The sequence below is a fragment of the Sapajus apella genome, unplaced genomic scaffold (assembly GCF_009761245.1).
Source record: "Sapajus apella isolate SASKATOON/1434 unplaced genomic scaffold, GSC_monkey_1.0 scaffold154, whole genome shotgun sequence".
Classification (NCBI taxonomy): Eukaryota; Metazoa; Chordata; class Mammalia; order Primates; family Cebidae; genus Sapajus; species Sapajus apella.
The window spans coordinates 2029608-2049933 of NW_022437094.1; the positions used below are offsets into that span (position 1 = coordinate 2029608).

General features: G+C 37.9%; 1 long non-coding RNA gene across 1 annotated transcript; it reads right to left on the bottom strand.

The window, feature by feature from the left end:
* Nucleotides 1–1224: 1224 nt before the first annotated feature.
* On the bottom strand, nucleotides 1225–19087 carry LOC116541697. Its single transcript, XR_004264900.1, has 3 exons — nucleotides 18846–19087; nucleotides 13708–13714; nucleotides 1225–1235 (listed from the first exon to the last, which is right to left on the bottom strand). It is a non-coding gene; the product is annotated as an uncharacterized LOC116541697 (long non-coding RNA).
* Between the last annotated feature and the right edge of the window lie 1239 nt (nucleotides 19088–20326).

Here is a 20326-nt window from a genome sequence, read left to right on the forward strand (position 1 = left end):
AAAATAGGCTATATTAAAATATAAAGTACAGCCCAAGAATGTTTTTTACGTGTACATGATATTCAAATATATCATAAAGTAAAAATTGAAAGGTATGCCAAATTTTCTACAACATTTTCTCTTAAAAGGTATTTTTACACACAGAAATTGGAATTCTTATTCCCAGTAATGGAATATATTAGTATATATTTGTCATTCTCATTTTTCTTTGTTTACATTTAAAATTTTATAAAATTGATGAATATTAATATTAAATAAGCTATACAAAATAACTTTGAAGTACCATTTTATAATCTCTATAAATCTTCATATACCAAGAAATAGAAATAATTTAGAAATAAAATTTACTAGTATTTGTTTTACAAAATAGTATTAAAATCACAAAATAAACATTGAAGTTCAACTAAGTCTTAACATTTGCTAATGGGAAAATAGGGGTTTGTTTCACTTCTTATTTTCATTTATGTTGGAAAATTTTCTTATGAAAATGTTTCTTTAAAAAATGGTTATTTTTGACTACCACCCTGTGCCTAACACTATGTTGAATCTTCTGACATATACCAAAGTGGCCCTTGAGCAGGATTACAAAATGACATACGGAATGCCCAGTTTAAATTTGGTTTCAGAAAAAATACAATAAGTTTTAAAATATAAGCGTGACACAAATTTTACCTTTATTTATTATTATATTTGGTATATACTTAGACTGAAAAGTAACTTCTTTATCTGAAATTCCAATTTTACTGGGTGCTTTATGTTTCTATTTGCTAAACTTTTCTTGAGGTGACTGCTAGACAGTGTCTGGATAGCGTTGGCCAACCCATCTTCTCTCACCTCTTCTTGCTTGTAGTTTTCAGAATAACTGTATAATGTGTTAAAAATGCAATACCCTGAGAGTGAGAAATGGCCCGAAGAACACAAACCTTGTCCACATCTCTTACACAGCATGTAATCTTTTGAGACAGTGAGACCAAATTGAGACAGCCCAGGCTCTGTTTGTCTCTCCACTAGAAATATAATATTCTTCAACACTTTAGTCCAGATCAACATGTAAATCCTAGTGTATATAATGCAGGACAGGCTACCTTTCAGAATCCTTTAGCTGTGGTACAACTGAGGCATGTGCAGTCAAGACTCCATCCATGACAAAGTTTTCCTGAGCCTTGGGTGAGTGACTAACAATGAATCCTAGACTTCTATTGTCCCTTGTTGCCTGTCTGTACATAATAAATACACTTCACATGACTTGTTCCAGATGAGTGTGTTCTTTCTCACCTGTATCAGGAAAGTTGCAAAACTGCAGTCCAAGATGCAATGAACAGAAGTGTTTGGACTTCTATTCCTGGTGGTTGCATAGTGATAATCTTTGCTGTCATCTATATAGTGGGAGTCCTCCCTTGAGATATGTAATCATTGAACGGGTTTCTTATAGACAAAGTTTACACAATAAATGACTTGGGAGCAGTAAACATACATTTTACTCAGAGCTAAAGTAAATCATTCATAAGATACATCTCTTAGAGTTATGGCCATATAAGCTTAGACATAAAAACTATTAGAGCTGGACTCTTCCTAAATACAGGTTGTGTAGACACTAAGGAGTATATTGGAGAACTGCTAATAGGGGTGAGTTATGCATCATTGCTTTGTGTCACAGGACTGACATATTACAAATGAGATCTCTGGACATCAAGAGGAAGCTTGAGGTTAAGGTTGTGTCTCATGTACACACTCATAGGTTGTTTTGCTGAAAATAATCAATAGCTGAACACTGAAGTAAAAATAATTCATTAGCTTATGCTCTCCAAGATAAACAAATACCAGCCAAGAGTTTTACCATAATGCTGGCAAAATTCACCCATTTCCTCATTCCATACAGGTTCTCCTTGCTTTCAAACTATCTGCTACTCTGATTTACCTTTTTCACACTCTAGCAATTTTTCTCTGTAAATAGATTCCCATCACTTAACTTTGTTGAGTTATTTTACCTTTCTATGCCTTGAATTCCTAACCTGTAAAATGAAAATGAAAATAAAACATGCATTATAGGATTATTAGATATGAGAATTAAATAGGACAATGTAAGTGCCTAATACAGTGCCTGTTAATGGCGAATAAATGTTTATTATTATTTGACAAAGAATAAAAAGAAACACTTTCATCATAAGTAGGATGATGATATGTTCCAAAATGCATAAACTTTAAGAACCTCTGAATTTGTTTCCATGTTTCCAGAAGATTTAGGAATATTTATAGAAGTACTTATAAAGTAGTACTTTAAGGCAATTAGTACTTAAAGAAGTACTTTAAGGCAATTAAAATAAATCTTCTTTAATGGATTTTAAAAAGTAGTTTGTCAATACCATCCTGAGGCAGAAAAATATTATCTACATGTTATACACATACACACACACACACACACACACACACACAACATAGAGGAAGATACAAATAAAGCTTATAGCTTTAAGTTGAAAATCACAGCCATAAATCAGACATGAACACAAAAATACAAAATTGACTAATTTATGTGTTTTAAACTTACCCTCAGTTTTTTAACCACTTTTATACTTTAGCTAGGATTGTGTTTCTGGAAGATGAGATAAATCGACATTACTTTCTTGATACAGTGTTAAAGCATTGTCACCATTATTTGTGAATGAGAATTTTAAGATTTTCTTTTCCCTATGTGTAATCCTATTGGAAGTTGTGGACTAAATTTTGGGTGAAGTGTATACAAGACACCAAGTGGTTATCTGGATATCTCTAAAGTATATCTGAGTGCACAAAATACCCAGTCTGTTTCCATTAGTGTTTTCAACCAGAGGTAATTACTTTTGTTCCTGATATCTTTGAGAGACCCTGAAGGGGCCTTTATAGCAATATCCACTCCTGGTACCTATTTTCTGCATCAGGTTATTCTTGCATTGCTATAAAGAAATACCCAAGACTGGGTAATTTATAAAGAAACAAGGTTTAATTGGCTCACGGTTCAGCAAGCATTACAGAAAGCATTGTGTTGGCATCTGCTTGGAATCCAAAGAGGCCTCAGAGTGCTTAAACTCAAGGCATAAGGTAAAAGGGGGAATAGGCATGTCACATGGTGATAGCAAGAGCAAGAGAAACAAAGAGTTGGGGGAGGAGGTGTCACACACTTTTATTTTTTATTTTATTTTTTTCCCATTTATTTATTTTATTGCATTTTAGGTTTTGGGGTACATGTGAAGAACATGCAAAATTGTTGCATACGAACACACGTGGCAGTGTGATTCGCTGTCTTCCTCCCCATCACCTACATCTGGCATTTCTCCCCTTGCTATCTCTCCCCAGCTTCCCACCCCCCACCGTCCCTCCCCTATTTCCCCCCAACTGACCCCAGTGTGTAGTGCTCCCCTCCCTGTGTCCATGTGTTCTCATTGTTCAACACCCGCCTATGAGTGAGAACATGCGGTGTTTGATCTTCTGCTCTTCTGTCAGTTTGCTGAGAATGATGGTTTCCAGGTTCATCCATGTCCCTACAAAAGACCCAAACTCATCGTTTTTGAGTCACACACTTTTAAACTACTGGTTCTAGGCTGGGTTTGATGGCTTATGATTGTAATCCCAGCATTTTGGGAGGCTGAGCCAAGGCAGGCAGATCACTTGATGCCAGGAGTTTGAAACTAGCTTGGCCAACATGGCAAAACACCATCTCTACTGAAAATACAAAAAGTAGCAAGGCATGGTGGTGCATGTCTGTAATCCCAGCTCCTTGCAAGGCTGAGGCATGAGAATCACTTAAACTTGGGAGGCAGAGGTTGCAGTGAGCTCAGATTGTGCCACTGCACTCCAGCCTGGGTGACAGAGTGAGACTCTGTCTCAGAAAAATAGAAAATTTAAAAAAAATTTAAATCCTGCCAGGCACAGTGACTCACACCTGTAATTTTAGCACATTGGGAGGCCAAGGTGGGTGGATCACCTGAAGTCAGAAGAAGTTCGAGACAAGCTTGGCCAACATGGTGAAACCCCATTGTATTTTTAGTCTCCACTAAAAACACAAATTGTATTTTTAGTCTCCACTAAAAATACAAAAAAATTAGCTAGGCATGATGGTGGTTACCTGTAATCCCAGCTACTTGGGAGGCTGAGGCAGGAGAATCCCCTCAATCCAGGAGGTATAGGATTGCAGTGAGCTGAGACTGTGCCACTGCACTCCAACCTGGGCAATGAGAGTGAGCCTCCATCTCAAAAAAAAAAAAAAAGAAAGAAAGAAAAGAAAAGAAAATTTGAAAAATGACTAGATCTCACGTGAACTCTCAGAGTGAGAGCTCACTGTCATCATCACCAAGGGGATGGCCCAAACACCTCCTACAAAAGCCTACTAGCAAAATTGGGGACAAGATTTCTACAAGGTACTTGTGTGGGGACAAATATTCAAAGTGTACCAGGGAGTAATTCCCTACTTCTAAAGTACAAAGAAGACTTCCATCCACAAACATTTTCACTTGAATAGAAGTGCCAATAAATGTTCTGTTCAAACAGAAAAAAAAAAAAAAAAAACAGGAAGAAATCCAATAATAGGAAGTGACTCTCTGTTATGCTACAACAGACAAATGTCCAGAGCACTGGATTAGGAGTTGTGCTTTAGCATCATAAATCCCTATTTCCCAGCCAAAAAGACACAAAGGGTCAAAAATGCCACATTTATACCTGGGTAATAACAGTGAGGTGCAAGGCTTGGTCATGGCTCCATTAGAGCTAAAGCACAAGAAAACTGTCAAATAAAAATAATTTCCAGCATAGGGAATAAGCTTATTCAGGAGAAAGTCTATTGCAACAGGAAGAACACTCCAATCTTGAAAATCTGCAAGTGTCTCAAAATGTAATAGAAAAATATTTTCTTTTATCAGGTAAGGAGAAAGAATCAAAGATTTCCGAAACTTTTAAAAAGACATTGAGCAAGTAAGGGGAAATAACCAATGGAATCTGACAAGAAAATTGTCTCTCTGTGTTAAGTGATTGCCCGAAAAAACCCTGAGAAATGTGTACATTCTAGTTTTTGGTGCTTGCCCAGACTTGGGGCAAGTAAAGTTAAGGGGCCTGAAGGAAGGTGACAAGCTTGACTCAATCTGGATCAAAGACAAAGTAGAGGGTAAGAAATGAGAAACCGTGAATGTTTGGTTAGATCAATATCATCACACAGCTCAAGAACACATGTTTTCCTGATTATTAGTAATGTTGAGCACCCTTTCATGTTCCTGTTGCTCATTTGTATCTTCTTCCATGATATTTATTCAAGTTGTTTGCCCATTCAAAAAATCAGGTTATTTGTTTGACCTATCAACTCACATCTGTTACAATGGCTATTATAAATAGACAAATAAAACCCAACAGATAACAATTGTTGGTGAGGATGTAGAGAAAAGGGAACCCCTTCACACTATTGGCAGGAATCTATAAATTGGTGCAGCCACTATGAAAGATATTGCAGAGATTCCTAGAAATGTAAGAAATATAGTTAACATTTGATCCAGCTATCTCATTTCTGGGTATATATTCAAAATAACTGAGGTCAGGATTTCAAAGGTGTAGCTCTACTTCGATGTTCTTGAGGCATTATTCATGAGGTTGGATCATAATCCCTGAAGACAAAATCCCAAACACCCTAATGTTAAATGTTGAAATCTCAAAAGATTAAAATTCCCAATATCTAAATCCTGAAAGTCTAAAATGCCTAATGTCTAGATTTCTGAAAATCAGAATTACAGGATATCAGCATCATGTTAAACAGAAATATTACCTTGTTATTTCCTTTATTTGGAAATTAAGTATGGTTTAAAGACATGCCATGGTGGACTTAATTTTAGGTATCACGTTATCTAGATTAAGAAATACCTAAAAACCTGGTAAAAAATTATTTTGGGTGTATCTATTAGGGTGTTTCCTGAGGAGATTAGTGAGTCTGAGTGGAATAATTGGGGAAGACTTGCCCTCAATGGGCATCATCCAGATAGCTGGGAGCCCAAAAAGAACAATTATAGAAGGCAAATGGGTCTCTCTCTGAGAGCTGGGATAGATTTCTTTTTGCTGTATTTGACATCAGAACTGCAGGCTCACTGACCTTTGCATTCCAAGACTTAAACCATTAGTTTCTGGGATTCTGAGGCTTTCAGCATAGGATTCAGTGTTACACCATTGGCTTCCCTTGTTCTCAATGTAAAAATGTTGAAATTTCTTTAATAAATAAAGATACATCCTTTTTGTACATCTGTGTTTGCAAAAGACAAAATACCTAGATATCTCAGCTGTTTTGGGCCAATGAAAATGTAGTGGTGACCCATTATGGTTTTTAATCAATCTAATCAAAAGACTTAGGTTGCTCGTCACTGATGGAGCAGGGGCACTGTCATTTCGGATGAACAATGCCACTTTAAATTCCAGCTCCCTTTCTAGCCTCATGCATTTCAAAGAAATCAATTCTCTTTATTTATTATTTATTTATTTATTTATTATTGTACTTTAAGTTCTGGGGTACATGTGCAGAGCATGCAGGTTTGTTACTTAGGTATACATGTGACATGGTGGTTGGCTGCATCCATCACCCCATCATCTACATTAAGTATTTCTACTAATGCTATCCCTCTCCAAGCCCCCACCCACAAACAGGCCCCTGTGTGTGATGTTCCCCTCCCTGTGTCCATGTGTTCTCATTGTTCAACTCCTAATTATGACTGAGAACACTCGATTTTTGGTTTTCTGTTCTTGCATTAGTTTGCTGAGAATTATGGTTTTCTGCTTCATTGACATCCCTGAACAGCACATAAACTCATTCTTTTTTATGGCTAAATGGTACTCCAAGGTGTATATGTATTACATTTTCTTTATCCATTCTATCATTCCTGGGCATTTGTGTTGGTTTCAAGTCTTTGCTATTGTGAACAGTGCTGCAATAAATATACAAAATTTATAATATACAAATATATAATATACAAAATTTATTTTTTTGCATTGCATTTTAGGTTTTGGGGTACATGTGAAGAACATGCAAGATTGTTGCATAGGGACACAGGTGGCAGTGTGATTTGCTGCCTTCCTTCCCTTCACCTATATTTGGCATTTCTCCCCCTGCTATCTCTCCCCAATTCCCCAACCCCTGCTGTCCCTCCCCTATTTCCCCCCAACAGACCCCAGTGTGTAGTGCTCCCCTCCCTGTGTCCATGTGTTCTCATTGTTCAACACCTGCCTATCAGTGAGAACATGTGGTGTTTGATTTTCTGCTCTTGTGTCAGTTTAATGAGAATAGTGGTTTCCAGGTTCATCCATGTCCCTACAAAGGACACGAACTCATCGTTTTTGATGGCTGCATAATATTCCATGGTGTATATGTGCCACATTTTCTCTATACAGTCTATCATCAATGGGCATTTGGGTTGGTTCCAGGTCTTTGCTATTGTAAACAATGTTGCAACGAACATTCATGTTCATGTGTCCTTATAGTAGAACGATTTATAAATCCTTTGGATATATACCCAGGAATGGGATTGCTGGGTCAAATAGAATTTCTATTTCTAGGTCCTTGAGGAATCGCCACACTGTCTCCCACAATGGTTGAACTAATTTACACTCCCACCAACAGGGTAAAAGTGTTCCTATTTCTCCACATCCTCTCCAGCATCTGTTGTCTCCAGAGTTTATAATGATCACCATTCGAACTGGCATGGGAATGTAGTTTTGATTTGCATTTCTCTAATGATGAGTGATGATGAGTATTTTTTCATATGTTTGTTGGCCTCACGTATGTCTTCTTTTGTAAAGTGTCTGTTCATATCCTTCACTCACTTTTGAATGGGCTGGTTTGTTTTTTTCTTGTAAATCTGTTTTAGTTCTTTGTAAATTCTGGATATCTGCCCTTTGTCAGATGGGTAGACTGCAAAAATTTTTTCCCATTCTGTTGGTTGCTGATTCACTCTAATGACTATTTCTTTTGCTGTGCAGAAGCTGTGGAGTTTGATTAGGGCCCATTTGTCTATTTTGGATTTTGTTGCTAATGCTTTTGGTACTTTGGTCTTGAAGTCCTTGCCTACACCTATGTCCTGAATGGTTTTGCCTAGATTTTCTTCTAGGGTTTTTATGCTGTTAGGTCTTATGTTTAAGTCTTTAATCCATCTGGAGTTAATTTTAGTGTAAGGTGTCAGGAAGGGGTCCAGTTTCTGCTTTCTGCACATGGCTAGCCAGCTTTCCCAACACCATTTATTAAACAGGGAATCCCTTCCCCATTGATTGTTTTTGTCAGGTTTGTCAAAGATCGGATGGTTGTAGATATGCTGTGTTGCCTCCGAGGCCTCTGTTTGTTCCATTGGTCTATATCTCTGTTTTGGTACCAGTACCATGCTGTTTTGATTACTGTAGCATTGTAGTATAGTTTGAAGTCCAGTAGTGTGAGACCTCCTGCTTTGTTCTTTTTGCTTAGAATTGACTTGGCTATGCGGGCTCTCTTTTGGTTCCATATGACGTTTAAGGTGTTCTTTTCCAGTTCTGTCAAGAAGGTCATTGGTAGCTTGATGGGAATAGCATTGAATCTGTAAATTACTTTGGGCAATATGGCCATTTTCACGATATTGATTCTTCCTAACCATGAACATGGAACGTTTCTCCATCTGTTTGTGTCCTCTCTTATTTCATTGAGCAGTGGCTTGTAGTTCTCCTTGAAGAGGTCCTTTACATTCCTTGTCAGTTGTATTCCTAGCTATTTTATTCTCTTTGTAGCAATTGTGAATGGTAGTTTGTTCCTGATGTGGCTCTCTTTAAGCCTGTTATTTGTGTATAGGAATGCTTGTGATTTTTGCACATTGATTTTGTATCCTGAGACTTTGCTGAAGTTGCTTATCAGTTTCAGGAGATTTTGGGCTGAGATGATGGGATCCTCTGGATACACAATCATGTCATCTGCAAATAGAGACAATTTGACTTCCTCCTTTCCTATTTGAATAGAATTCATTTCTTTTTTTTTGCCTGATTGCTCTGGCTATAGCTTCCCAGTACTATATTGAATAGGAGTGATGAGAAAGGGCATCTGTGTCTAGTGCCAGATTTCAAAGGGAATGCTTCCAGTTTTTGCCCATTCAGTATGATATTGGCTGTGGGCTAGTCGTAAATAACTTTTATTGTTTTGAGATACGTTCCATCAATACCTAGTTTATTGGGGTTTTTAGCATAAAGGGCTGATGAATTTTGTCAAAGGCCTTCTCTGCATCAATTGAGATAATCATGTGGTTTTTGTCTTTGGTTCTGTTTATGTGGTGAATTACATTATAGACTTGCGTATGTTGAACCAGCCTTGCATCCCTGGGATGAAGCTTACTTGATCGTGGTGGATAATCTTTTTGATGTGCTGTTGCAATCGGCTTGCCAGTATTTTATTGAAGATTTTTACATCTATGTTCATTATGGATATTGGCCTGTAGTTTTCTTTTCTTGTTGAGTCTCTGCCAGGTTTTGGTATCAGGATGATGTTTGTCTCATAGAATGGTTTGGGAAAGATTCCTTCTTTTTGTATTATTTGGAATAGTTTCAGAAGGAATGGTACCAGCTCCTCTTTGTATGTCGCATAGAATTCGGCTTTGAATCCATCTGGACCAGGGTTTTTTTTGGGTGGTAGGCTCTTAATTGCTGCCTCAACTTCAGACCTTGCTATTGGTCTATTCAGGGTTTTGACTTCTTCCTGGTTTAGGCTTGGGAGGAGGCAAGTTTCCAGGAATTTATCCATTTCTTCCAGGTTTCCTAGTTTATGTGCATAGAGTTGTTTGTAGTAATCTCTGATGATGGTTTGAATTTCTGTGGAATCTGTGGTGATGTCCCCTTTATCATTTTTTATTGCATCTATTTGGTTATTCTCTCTTTTCTTTTTTATTAATATGGCTAGTCATCTATCTATTTTGTTGATCTTTCCAAAAAACCAGCTCCTGGATTTATTGATTTTTTGAAGGGTTTTTTGTTTCTCTATCTCTTTTAGTTCTGTTCTGATCTAAGTTATTTTTTGTCTTCTGCTAGGTTTTGAGTTTTTTTGATCTTGCTCCTCTAGCTCTTTCAATTTTGATTCTAGGGTGTCAAGTTTAGATCTCTCCTTGTTTCTCATGTGGGCACTCATTGCTGTATATTTTCCTCTAGAGACAGCTTTAAATGTGTCCCAGAGATTCTGGTACTTTGGGTCTTCCTTCTCGTTGGTTTCGAAGAACATCTTTATTTCTGCCTTCATTTCATTGTTTATTCAGTCAACATTCAAGGGCCAGTTGTTCAGTTTCCATGAAGCTTTGCGGTTTTGAGTTAGTCTCTGCATTCTGAGTTCTAACTCGTTTGCACTGTGGTCTGAGAAACTGTTTGTTATGATTTTCGTTCTTTTGCATTTACTGAGGAGTGATTTACTCTCAATTATGTGGTCAATTTTAGAGTAGGTGTGATGTGGTGCTGAGAACAATGTCTATTCTGTGGATTTGGGGTGGAGAGTTCTGTAAATGTCTATTAGGCTTGCTTGGTCCAGGTCTGAGTTCAAGTCCTGGATATCCTTTTAAATTTTCTGTCTGGTTGATCTTTCTAATATTGACAATGGGGTCTTAAAGCCTCCCACTATTATTGTGTGGGAGTCTAAGAATCTTTGTAAGTCATTAAGAACTTGCCTTATGTATCTGGGTGCTCCTGTATTGGGTGCGTATATATTTAGGATCGTTAGCTTTTCTTGTTGCATTGATCCTTTTACCATTATGTAATGTCCTTCTTTGTCTCTTTTGATCTTTGTTGCTTTGAAGTCCATTTTATTGGAGATGAGAATTGCAACTCCTCCTTTCTTTTTTTGTTTTTTTTTTTGCTCCCCATTTGCTTGGTAAATCTTCCTCCATCCCTTTATTTTGAGCCTTTGTGTATCCTTGCATGTGAGTTGGGTTTTCTGGATACAGCACACCAATGGGTTTTGGCTTTTTATCCAATTTGCCAGTCTGTGTCTTTTGGTGCCTGGGGGCTGCCTGGTGTCTGTGTCTTTTGATTGGGTATTTAGTCCATTTACATTTAGAGTTAATATTGTAATCTGTGAATTTGATGCTGCCATTTTGATGCTAGCTGGCTGCTTTGCCCATTAGTTGATGCAGATTCTTGATTGTGTTGATGCTCTTTACCATTTGTTATGTTTTTGGTGTGGCTGGTACTGATTGTTTCTTTCTATGTGTAGAGCCTCTTTCAGGAGCTCTTGTAATGCAGGTCTGGTGGTGAAAAAAATCTCTGAGTACTTGCTTATTCGCTAAGGATTTTACTTTTCCTTCACTTATGAAGCTTAGTTTGGCTGGATATGTAATTCTGGGTTGAAAGTTCTTTTCTTTAAGGATGTTGAATATTGCCCCCCCCCCACCACTCTCTTCTGGCTTGTAGGGTTTCTGCTGAGAGATCTGCTGTGAGTCTGATGGGCTTCCCTTTGAGGGTAACCCGACCTCTCTCTGGCTGCCCTTAGCATATTCTCCTTCATTTCAACCCTGGTGAGTCTGACAATTATGTGCCTTGGGGTTGCTCTTCTTGAGGAATATCTTTGTGGTGTTCTCTGTATTTCCTGGAATTGAATATTGGAACTTCCCCGATAATATCCTGAAGAGTATTTTCCAGCTTGGATTCATTCTCTTCTTCACATTCAGGTACACCTATCAGACGTAGATTAGGTCTTTTCACATAGTCCCACATTTCTTGGAGACTTTGTTCATTCCTTTTTACCCTTTTTTTCTCTAATCATGCCTTCTCTTTTTCTTTCATTGAGTTGATCTTCAACCTCTGATATCCTTTCTTCTGCTCGGTCAATTCGGCTGTTGAAACTTGTGCATGCTTCACGAAGTTCTCATGTTGTGTTTTTCAGCTCCATTAATTCACTTATATTCCTTTCTAAGTTGTCCATTCTCATTAGCATTTTGTCAAATCTTTTTTCAAGGTTCTTAGTTTCTTTGCATTGGGTTACAACATGTTCTTTTAGCTCTCAGAAGTTTCTTACTACCCACCTTCTGAAGCCAGATTCTGTCATTTCATCACTTTCATTCTCAATCCAGCCTTGTTCTTTTTGTTCCCTTGCTGGTGAGGAGTTGTGATCCCTTGTAGGAGGAGAGGTGTTCTGGTTTCGGGTGTTTTCATCTTTTTGTACTGGTTTCTTCTCATCTTTATGGATTTATCTACCTGTCGTCTTTTTAGTTGCTTACTTTCAGATTGGGTCTCTAAGTGGATGTTCTGTTTGTTGATGGTGAAGTTATTTCTGTTTCTTAGTTTTCCTTTTAACAGCCTGGCCCCTCTGCTGTAGAACTGCTGAGGTCCACTCCAGGCCCTTCTTGCCTAGGGATCGCCTGCAGCAGCTGCAGAACACTAAGGGTTGCTATGAGTTCCTTCTTCTGCTATCTTTGACCCTGAAGGATACCCTCCAAATGTTAGTCTGTTATCTCCTTTATGAGGTGACTCTTTGGATATACAGGAGTCAGGGAGTTGCTTGAGGAGACACTCTGTCTTTTATAGGAGCTCAAGTGCTGAGCTGTGAGCTCTGTTGTTCATTCAGAGCTGCTGGGCAGGTACGTTTAAGTCTGCTGCAGCAGAACTCATAAACCTCTTTTTGTTCCCAGGTGCTCTGTCCCAGGGGTTAGGGCTTTATTTATGAGTTTCCATTGTGCTGCTGCCTTTTTTTTTTCAGGGCTGCCCTGCCCAGCAAGGAGGCAGCCTAATCACTGTTTGCCTGCAGAGGCTTGGCTGAGCTGCTGTGGGCTCTTTCCAGCTGCTGTGTGAACTTCCCTGCAGTCCTGTTTATATGGGTGTAGTTAGAACTGCCTCGGCAATGGTGGCCCACCTCTGTATTGGCGGACTCTCTCTGTAATGGCAGGTTGCCTTGGCAACAGCGGGTTGCCTTGGCAACAGCAGGCAGCCTCAGCAATGGCGGGTTGCCTTGGCAATGGCAGGCTGCCTGAGGAATGGCGGACTACCTCCTAGTGGTGGAGTGCCTCAGTAACGGCAGACACCCCTCCCCCACAGAGCTGGACCATCCCAGGTTCAGCTGCGCTTGCTGTGAAACTCTCAATCCAGAGAGTTTCTGAGTGCTGTTCTTTTGTGGATGTGGGGCCAGCCGAGCCTGATCACCTATTTCCCTGCCTCAGAGCCTTTTTTTTCTTTTTTAGTTGAACAGTCGACTCTATCCCAGGTGTTCCAGTCGCCTGTTAAAAATCGCCAGGATCTGTGTGATTTCCCCTGCGGTGACTCACTGCACCAGCTTAAACAGTGGCGCTGAGATTCGGGGCGCTTTCTTTGCCCAGGAATCTCCTGGCCTGGCTCCCTGTTCAGTCCCCTCTTTAATCAGATGAATAGGAAATTTCCCAGTGCTCCAATCGCCAGCCAGAAGGGCCCCCAGACCAGTGTATTTTGTATGGAGAACCGCCAGCCTGGGTGCCGACAAAGCAGCTGTGCAGGGCAAAGCAGCAGCACCGACCAAACGAACTGTGCTGGCCAAAACAGCTGTGCTGGTGACCCATGTGGCTCCTCCACCTGGGAATCTTCTGATTCGTGGGCAATAAAATGCGGTGTCCACTCACCCTCTGCACTTTCACTAGGAGCTGCAACTCCGAGCTGTTCCTAAATGGCCATCTTGGATCTTCCTCCTTTGGCTATTTTTTTTAAAGAAAAATTCATAAATGACTCCAGTCATCCAAAATATAATGGAATTTAAACTACAGTAAAACTATAGGTAAATTCAAAAGTTATTTGAAATGTATCCTAGGGCTATTAAGCTTGAGTTAGAAATAACCTCAGTGGCAAGAATCAGATGAACAGGAGTGTGTACCAGATGTCTTTGTAATGTCACCTAGAAAATTGGTTATGTGATGAATTTAAGAAAGGCCAAAGAAATTCATATCACATCTGACTAAGGTTAAGAAAATGAACTCTCCCACACAACTTATTTGCAATGATTGTTGAATTTTGTCTGTATCTATTACTTAGCTTTTTACTTCCTACATCTTCCTTACCACCCCACTCGGAAAACACAATTGCTAAATCCTTCTTCATTTTGGGAAAATCACAACTCCACAATAGGTCTAGAGTATCATATCCTCATTATTTTAAATATTAATAGTTTAGTCTTCTTCACAAATGAATAAATTTTTTAAATGCAAATGTTTGATAAAAATTCTAAGTAGCTGATTTTCTGGTTATAATTTTTTAGAAGCAAGTATAATGAAAACAGACATAAATGTTTTTTAAGTATGCAAATGTTTTTAAGTATGCAAAAGAGATAAAACAAAAATATTACAGTAGAGTCATCATTAGTATATCCACAAATGCCTATCTTTTAAAAATGTATTTATACTAGAGAAATGTAAATTCATAAACAACATCAATAGAACATAGTATGAGGGCAGAGTGTATTATATCATTCCAATATAATTTAATATCAAACCAGAAATTTTTGTTTACTCCACAAGACATTAAGTTGTAACTTCAGAGTGAAATATAACTTCCACATGCAGTGACATTAATAGTATGGAATGTGAATGTAAATAAATTACCCACTAAAACTGCTCTGAGCCCTATCTGTAGCCTTTGTTTTATGCCTCATGTACTTTAGTAAGCTTAAAAATGTTTTTGACTGATTAATCACTAGGCTATAACCCAATAGGAAGGGGCACAGTCATTAAACATCACTTGATACGATTAGTGGAAACTCTTTTTCTCCATGGCTTTCCACCATAAAAATCTGTTTTTCTTTATTTTCATTTAAATTCCAGCTTTTATTTTGATAGAGTGGGTACATATGCACGATTGTTAAATGGGTATATTGCACTCAAGTTGTGAGCATAGAACTTAATAGGTAGTTTTTCAAACCCTCTTCCCTCCTCCTTCTAGTAGTCAGCAGTTTCTATTATTCTCATGTTTATGTCCATATGTACTCAATGTTTAACTCCCACTTGTAAGTGAGAACATGTGGTATTTGGATTTCTATTCCTATGTTGATTTCCTTAGGATTATGTCCTGCATATCCATCCATGTTGCTACAAAGGACATGATTTCATTCTTTTTATGGCTGCATAGTATTCCATGGTTTATATGTACCCCAGTTTATTTATTCAGTCCACCATTGATGTACACGTAGGTTGAGTCTATGTTTATTTTTTCTATTGCAAATATGACAGTGATGAATACATGAGTGCATTTGTCTTTCTGGTATAATTATGTATTTTCCTTTGGTTATATGCCCACTAATGGGATCGCTGGATCAAATGGTAACAGTTTTAAGGTCTTTGAGAAATCTCCAAACTGCTTTCCACCATGGCTGAACTAGTTTACATTAACAATAAGAGTGTACAAACATTCCCTTTTCTTCATAGCCTCACTAAAATGTGTTGTTTTTTGACTTTCTGGTAATAGCCATTTTGATTGGTGTGAGACAGTATCTCATTGCAGTTTTCGTTTGCATTTCTCTGATGATTAGAGATTATTCATTGTCCCACTCCTCCTTTTGCTTCTTTTCTCTTCTCTATTTTATACTTTTTCTTCTTCTCCTCCTTATCTTGGATGTCAGTATTTTTCAAACTCTCATTTGCAGCCAATTAGTAAGTCATTGTTGTCTTCAAGGCTTCTGGACCCTGGTATATGCACATCTTTCCCATGTTATTAACAAAAATACTAATTTAAATACTGCAGTGAAGGAAGCTGGCAGCTGGTTTAGCCTGACCTAATCAGGTGAGCCCAGTTAAGCTTTGCCTGGTGAAAACATTCAAATCTAGAGATACTTTCCTGCAGATTTTGAAAGAGAAAATATCCATTGTTTTTTGGATAGAGAGGGCTATCTGTCAAAGAACAGTGGATGATCTCAGGAGCAAATAACAGACGCCAGGTAGCTGACAGCTAGCATGAAACAAAAACCTCAATTATACAACCACAATGAACAAAATTCTGCATACAAAGAAAAACCAATGCATTTGAAAGAGGACTCTGAGCCTCAGATAAGATCATAGCCTTTGCTGATACCTTGATTTTCCACCTCATGACAAAGCAGAACTTGTAAAAAATGAACTTGGCTATTTAGTTGAGAATGTTTCCATAAAAATTGTTGAAGGTATGGCCTGATTTCTTCTTGCTGCTTCTAGGAAAACACATGAGAAATAAGTTAAGGGAAGAATTGTTGAATACTGATAAAAATAAACAAAGACATGTACTAGTTAACATGATACAAACAGATTTAATCACTAATAACTATTGCAATAGGAAAAAGAGTTCAGTGTGAACTAAACTCAACTTCTACTTGTACTAAAGTGACAAGAATTTTAAAGGGAGAATGAGGGAACAGGGAGTGGGGCAAGCGGGGGTATAGAGGAGTCTTAAAAATAAAAAAAAAAAAACTACAAAACATAGGATCATTGGATTTGTCTATGTGAAACCCATTTGGTTTGCTATGTTCCCTATACAAACTGAGTTTAAGGTGTTGGCTGGAATAAATAGTAAACTCTTTGGAGCCTCCACTTTTTTCAGGCAGGTGCTTTGAGGGAACTTGGGGTCAAAAGATGCAATGTTAAGCTATTAGAAACTGTTAGTATTCAGAGTTTTTATAGGCCAAGGTGGAGGCCTAGTTGAGAAAAGGGCTTAGAAGAGCCTAGCTAATTTGGTCAAAAGAAGAACATTTGTCAACACAAAGAAACAAGAACCAATGATTTTGAAAATTCTTAGCCTCTCCAGATGGAAAACAAAACACTAAAATTAAGAGTTTGTTTCCCAAAGTGTATCATAGAGGAAAAGCTGAGGATGTGGTTGTACAAACTTCCTGAAAGCTCAGAAGGATAAAGCTATAAGTGTGTTCAGTAACACAAAAGGCTCCTTCAGGAAATAAAAAGTGTACCTCACAGGTCTTTTCAACAAAACCAGAGAGTCTCTCAGAAGCTTAAGGGTGCTGTTCTTGAGCTGTCCTTGAGTCTCAGCAGAGGTCAAAGATAGAGAAGGTGTTATATCAACAACAATTGTGGGTGTGGCTTTTTCTAATTGAGTGAATACCAGTGAAATCTATAAAGACACATAAGGTTATTTAGAAGAGACATTGTACTTGAGCTGATGAGATTTAGATAAAATATTTATTTAAGTGTAATGAAATTAAGCTTTTGGGATACTAGAATTAGACGAATGTATTTTATAATATGGGGGTTGCATCAGACAAAATTCTATGATGACTTCCAATATCCCTGGCCTCTTGTTTACAAGCCCTGCATAATTTCAGAGACAGTGACTATAATAGATTTTACTCTCATTATTAGTTTATGTAATAAAGCACAGGTAACTTTAAGAAAGAAAGAGTATCTAGGACAAGCCTGACCTAACCAGATAATCCCTTAAATGCCATGGGGCTTTTCCTGAAGTCAGAGATTAGAACTGTGAGGACTGCAAACAAATAAGGTTCTCCATTACAGGCTTTGAATATGGAGAAGCTCCTGTGGTAAGCCAGGAAATGTAATACCAGCCTTTGAGACTCTGAGCAGAGAATCCAGCCACATTGTGGCTAGACTGTTATTTCACCTTCAAAAGTGAAGTAACAAATGGGTGTTTTTTTCAGCTGCTAAATTAGAAAATCAATATAGTAATAAAATCAACTTATTGGGACATGCTTATTACTTCTTTTAAAGCAAGTATACTAGAATAGAATAATAAAATGGAAATAGAACTTTTTAGAGTCCATGACTTTTGGCAAAGTTAAATATTGTTTCATAAAAGTCTTGATTTCTGAGTGAGTTTGCCCTAGGTCACTATGTAAAATACATTTTAAAAATAAAAGACAGCAGCAGTATGCACAGCATGGCTCCATGGGGCTCAAGAGATTGCATGCTGCAGAGAATTAATATTATCACAGCAAGGTGTCAGGAAGCCTGGGATTGCACTGCTGTTCCATCACCAAGTAACTACATAAACTGTCTTATCCCTGAATCTGTCCTGGTTTCAGTTTCTTAATCCGTTAAACAAGAATGGATATATTTGTCTTTCTTAGTGGATATAATGATAATTAGGTAAAATTTTTAATGTACATTAATTTTCTTCAATTCCCCTGAGTGTTAAATAAATATAAGGTGTTATATGTATGTGTGTGTGTGTGTATGTATGTGTGTATATATATATATATATATATATATATATATGTACTACATATACTGGTACAAATAGCCAACTATTTGGAAAAATCTGGGTAAAATACGTATTATTTTAAAGATTTTATCTGGACATTTGTCTTATTGTAGCTCCAAATTAAACTGAAAATATTTTTTATAATACTGATTATAATATAGCATGGTCTCTTATCCCATTTAGATTAAAACTTTGCTACTTTTCTCTCTAAAATTATGCTTCACAAAAATTATTTCTTCTAAAAGTGGATTAAAGAATCCTGTAGTTCTAAGTTTTTCTTCACATCTGTGTACCACTTCACAGGTTTCAAATAATTTTATATACATCAAATCTCTATTGACTCTGCAAAGCTAGTTTTTATTTCCCAGTTTTACACATGGGAAATGTATAAATAAAGCTTAGACAAGTAAAGTGATTTGCTCAAGGTCCTATTATGAATGAGAAGCAGAGCCACAATTTGAACCCAAAACCTAAGATTTGGTTATGAGAGTGATTAAGAGTTAGTCTGCTTTAGTGATGTCACCAAAATAGTGGAATAGAAGCAATATTAGTTTTTACTCTTCCCACCCCTTCTGTCCCACAGGAAACCAAGTAAACTATCCAGTGCCAAGATTGTTTCCACCAATATCCCAGAATGTAAAAGTGAGGCTATGGCAATCCCTGGTGCCACAGGAAAATTTTAAAAAATGCGTGAAGAAGGTAAGAAAAACGAACTTGGGGTTGGAGAGAGATCCAAAATGGCTTATCACTAGCAGCTCAGGATTGTAGCTCCCAGTGAAAGCGCAGAGAACGAGAGGACATCACACTTTCAGATGAATTTTTGTTGCTCACGCACCAGGAGATTCCCAGCGGAGGAGCCCCATGAGTCGCCAGCGCAACTCTTGTGGTCGGCAAGGTGGTTTTGCTGCTGCCTTGGTGTGGCGGTTCTTGGTGCAGAGTCAGAAAACCACCATCAATCATAACGCTGTTGTTTTGGCTGGTGCAGTGGTTGCTCAGATTTTAGCACTGAGAATCAACAAGTTGGACATCCACTCAGAAACTCAATTATAAAGATGGTAATTATAAAGACCACAGATGGATAAATTTATAATGAAGGGAAGAAAGCAGCCTAAAAAGGCTGAGAATACCCAAAATCAGAATGCCTCTCCCTCTACAGGGGATCACAGTTCCTCATCAGCAATGGAACAAGGCCTAATGGAGAATGAGTGTGTTCCATTAACAGAAGCAGGTTTCAAAAGGTGGGTGATAAGAAACTTCTGTGAATTAAAAGAACTTGTTCTAACCCATTGCAACGAAACTAAGAGCTTTGAAAAAAGATTTGACAAAATCTTAACAAGAATACACAATTTAGAGAGGAATATAAGTGAATTAATGGAGCTGAAAAACACAACACGAGAACTTTGCGAACTATGCACAAGTTTTAACAGCCGAATTGATCAAGCAGAAGAAAAGATATCAGAAGTCAAAGACCAACTTAATGAAATAAAATGAGAAGACAAGATTAGAGAAAAAAGGATAAAAGGAACAAGCGAAGTCTCCAAGAAATATGGGACTATGTGAAAAGATCCAATCTACGCTTGATAGGTGTACCTGAGTGTAACGAAGAGAATCAACCCAACCTGGAAAATATGCTTCAGGATATTATTCAGGAAAACTTTCCCAACCTAGCAAGGCAGGACAATATTCAACTCCAGGTAATACAGAGAACACCACAAAGATATTCCTCAAGAAGACCAGCCTCAAGGCACATAATCGTCAGATTCACCAGGGTTGAAATGAAGCAGAAAATACTGAGGGCAGCCAGAGAGAAAGGTCAGGTTACCCATAAAGGGAAGCCTATCAGACGCACAGCAGATCTCTCTGCAGAAACCCTGCAAGCCAGAAGAGAGTGGGGGCCAATATTCAACATCCTTAAAGAAAAGAACTTTCAACCCAGAATTTTACATCCAGCCAAACTAAGCTTCATAAGCGAAGGAAAAATAAAATCTTTTGTGAACAAGCAAGCACTCAGGGATTTCATCACCACCAGGCCTGCTTTACAAGAGCTTCTGAAAGAACGACTACACATAGAAAGGAACAACCAGTATCAGCCTTTCTAAAAAATACCAAAAAGTAAAGAGCATCAATATAATCAAGAATTTACATCAACTAATAGGAAATTCAGCCAGCTAACATTAAATGGCGCTATTAA